The following is a 4,577-nucleotide window of genomic DNA, read 5'->3' as shown; positions in this document are numbered from 1 at the left end:
AAAAGCGCACGAAAATTTATAAATTAAAAATATAATTTTATAGACACTGCTGAAACTGGATCCGAAACAGAAATAACCGGATCTGAAGATTTAAGTAACGTTATACCTCATGGTGAGTTACATTGGCAAACCTTTTGGAGCTATATATATTTGCGTACATTCAGGCACTTTAATTAATATCTATATTTTTATAAATATGTTATTAATTTCTACAGTGTCTGGATCCGAGGAAAATGCATTCACAAATTGTGATTGTGCTACGGAAATTGTGAACAATGCTGGTAAGTTGTAGGGTAATATATATTAATAGGATTTGAAAAAAGTTAGGTTCTATGTGATCACACAATCAAACTAACAAAGTTTGTTATGGGGTATAGTCATTAAAAAGGATCAATTAATTCCCAAAACAATGTTCAGTATCAACTTTAAAATGATAATACCGATATGCATTAAATATATTAATTATCGGTTTCTATTCATAGCTTCCAATGAAGAAACTACATCTGAAAGAAATAACATTATATCTGGTCAGTTAAATTTGAATATTCCGATATAGCCATATGAACTTTTAAATAAAAGTAAAATTAGTACTTTAACTTACTGGTTAATATTTATAGCTACTGAATCTGGATCTGAAACTGGAGTAACTGGATCTGAAGATTTAAATGACGTTTTACCTCATGGTGAGTTTCATATTCTTTTTAGCATTGAAGGTTTTCCTTGACATATTTTAAGTTTTAATCCCACTGTAACGCATTATGGGTAATGCACATGCGTTGATTCTGTTTACAGTCAGTGTTTACATTTGGATTTTATTTGATGTTTTGGCGCCGTCTGACTTATTATACGCTTTTGAGATTTGAATATGCGTTCTAACATTCCCTTTTCTACAGTGCACAAAGATGATTCTAAAGAGCAAAGCTATAAAATTTATAATTAAAATCTATAACTGATGTTGGCATTTTCTAGAACACTCTGTCAATGATCTTTTGAACAAGGAAGTGTCACCTAAAGACAACAGGCTTGGAAAAGGTCAAGACATACAAGAGAAGCCCAAAGTCATAAACGGTCGCCAGAAGAGAGAACTGTCGAAACTCAGAGATGACTTATCAAAGTTTGATGAACCAAGTGGCAAAAGGAAGAGAAAGCAATAAACACTTCTGCATGCCGCATAATAATGTTATAAGATTCTTTAATTGATACGCGAGGTACGAGATCTTTACAATGGTTTTAACTAAAGTTCGCTAATGTTCTCTTCTTCAAATTTTGATCTTGATCGTCGTTTAAATTGTTCTTGTCTTCTTCATTGGTTCTGTCGTTGAGTTTTCTAGCGTTTCATAACTAAATCTTTACTCCGCTAGTCCACTGAAGGTTAGGGTGTTGTGCACGCCCTTTTATAGTAACGGTTGAGGGAAACTTGCAGACGTCATCAACCAGAGTGGGCTGATCCTTATCCAACCAATCAGCGTTGTAAGTTAGAAATGTGGGTTGGTCTTAGAAGCTCGTTCCAGCTCTCATATCTTGTTTGTTTAAGGCGTTGTCGCACTAGTCGAGTTGGTCTTCTGCTCAATCGATCAATACTTAAAAATGTTCACAACTTAAAATATTCATCATCACCAACTAGTAAAATATACCAACAATACGTCTGTGAACAATATCTTTTAACTTAAACTATTTTCACTCTTATTTTATCGAATTGAACTTTTGATGACGTAATCTATTACATGCTTGACCGAGCAACATTTTTACCACAATTGATTGACATAAGAACTTGAATGGCCTACAGCACGCACACTTTTTTTAAAGAATGCGACCATTAAGATAAGTGACGACTTAAGACTGTTTATCCAGGTATTAGTTCTGAGAGGATTATAAATATTTTCACCTATTACTTATTTAATCCCACGATATGTGATACATGAAAGGGAAAGGCGATTAATGTTTGCTAATGGCCGAAAATTATATTTACTCAGGCGTCTTGTGGCAAAAAACATTCACTAATCCCTGTCATGCTCTTGATATTTCTATTTTTGCAGCTATTTTTATATGCATATCTCTAAACACAATAAAGCTTTGCGTAACAATAATAAATTTTACAATATATATATATATATATTCGATGTACAAACGAACATTATATTAAAGAATAAATGTTATATATCACTGAAACTGGTCCCAGTCATTTTTAGCCAAGCAATATAATTTGAAACAATTTGTCTATATTATCGTGACAGTGTGATGGAGAACCTGTTCCGAATCCAAAATCTTAATTTAGGGATCAAGTAGCGTGTGGTTTGAGATACGTTGACGTCCTGGACCTTGCTGATGGAAAGTGTGTCAGTACGTGAAAAAGTTAGGGAAAATGTTTAATATATATAATATTTAAAAATCCGAGCTAGCCGAATCAACTAAAGATAGGCCCGTCTGTTTCACCTTTCTACATATGTTCCTCTGGAAAAAAAAACTAAAAAAACGCAATAAATAAGAATCCCATGAAGATCTTGTTGAAATTCGATCCTGTCGCATCGATGTTTAGCGCTCAAACGATATAACCGCTCAAGCTTTATTTTAGACGTATTTTTCTCGCGTCTCCTTCGCCTTCGGTAATTTTTTTTCGGTAACATTTGCTCAGTATTACGAAAAATAAATCTTAAAAGGAACTCGTGGCAATCTTCATTCGTGAATATATCGGCAACCTGCCTTTACAACCTCCTTTCAAATTTTGATATGTTATACCTCTATCAACTTTAAATTTTAAAAAAATTCCTTAAAGGAAAAAAAATTATTGAATGCAACGAAAAATAATTGCACGTAAAACCAAATGAACACCACAACAACAATTACATTGCCTTTAATTGTGTGATATAACCACCTGAGAGCATCCAAAATACTCACGTATGCGTCCTAACTTGAAAAACCACACAACTGTCAATGTTATACATCCATAAACTGTGATATAATAGCGGACAACCATATTTTCGATATAACCACATAAAAATTAACCAAATAACCATATAACCACATAACCGCATAACAATATAACCACATAACTATATAACCAAATAACTATATAACCATTTAACCACATAACCATATAACCGCATAACTATATAACAAAATAACCACATAACCAAATAACTATATAACCACATAACCACTAACCACTAACCACTAACCATGTAACCACATAACCACATAACCACATAACCACATAACCATATAACCACTAACCACATAACCATATAACCAAATAACCACATAACCACATAACCATATAACCATATAACCATATAACCATATAATCATATAACCACTAACCACATAACCATATAACCATGTAACCATATAACCATATAACCATATAACCACTAACCACATAACCATATAACCACATAACCACATAACCATATAACCACTAACCACATAACCATATAACCACATAACCACATAACCATATAACCACATAACCACATAACCACATAACCATATAACCATATAACCATATAACCATATAACCACTAACCACATAACCATATAACCACATAACCACATAACCCTATAACCACATACCACATAACCATATAACCACATAACCATATAAAACACCATATAACCATATAACCACATAACCACTAACCACATAACTACATAACCACATAACCATATAACCATATAACAACTAACCACACAACCATATAACCACATAACCACATAACCATATTACCACATAACGATATAACCACATGACCATATAACCACATAACCATATAACCATATAACCATATAACCACTAACCACATAACCACATAACCATATAACCATATAACCACTAACCACTAACCACATAGCCATATAACCACATAACCACATAACCATATAACCACATAACCACATAACCATATTACCACATAACGATATAACCACATAACCATATAACCACATAACCATATAACCATATAACCATATAACCACATAACCACTAACCAAATAACCACATAACCATATAACCATATAACCATTAACCACTAACCACATAACCATATAACCACATAACCACATAACCACATAACCATATAACCACTAACCACATAACCATATAACCATATAACCATATAACCACTAACCACATAACCATATATATAACCACATAACCATATAACCAAATAACCACATAACCATATAACCACTAACCACATAACCATATAACCATATAACCATATAACCACTAACCACATAACCATATAACCATATAACCACTAAACATACACAAACAACAATATAACCAATAACCATCTAACCACATAACCACATAACCATTAACCATATAACCATATAACCACATAACCATATAACCATATAACCATATAACCATATAACCATATAAAATAACCATATAACCATATAACCATATAACCATATAACCATATAACCATATAACCATATAACCATATAACCATATAACCATATAACCATATAACCATATAACCATATAACCACATAACCATATAACCATATAACCACATAACCATATAACCATATAACTATATAACCATATAACCATATAACCATATAACCAT

At 32.4% G+C, this 4,577-nt stretch overlaps 1 long non-coding RNA gene across 1 annotated transcript; it reads left to right on the top strand.

Moving 5' to 3' along the window:
* Positions 1 to 239: 239 nt before the first annotated feature.
* LOC114537717 lies at positions 240 to 683 on the top strand. Its single transcript, XR_003688627.1, has 3 exons — positions 240 to 281; positions 483 to 527; positions 618 to 683. It is a non-coding gene; the product is annotated as an uncharacterized LOC114537717 (long non-coding RNA).
* Positions 684 to 4,577: the final 3,894 nt, after the last annotated feature.

Source organism: Dendronephthya gigantea, unplaced genomic scaffold, assembly GCF_004324835.1.
Source record: "Dendronephthya gigantea isolate DGI-Jeju-01 unplaced genomic scaffold, DenGig_1.0 000163F, whole genome shotgun sequence".
Taxonomy (NCBI): Eukaryota; Metazoa; Cnidaria; class Anthozoa; order Malacalcyonacea; family Nephtheidae; genus Dendronephthya; species Dendronephthya gigantea.
Note: the sequence above shows the minus strand (reverse complement) of the source record. Positions and strands in the feature narration are given on the sequence as shown.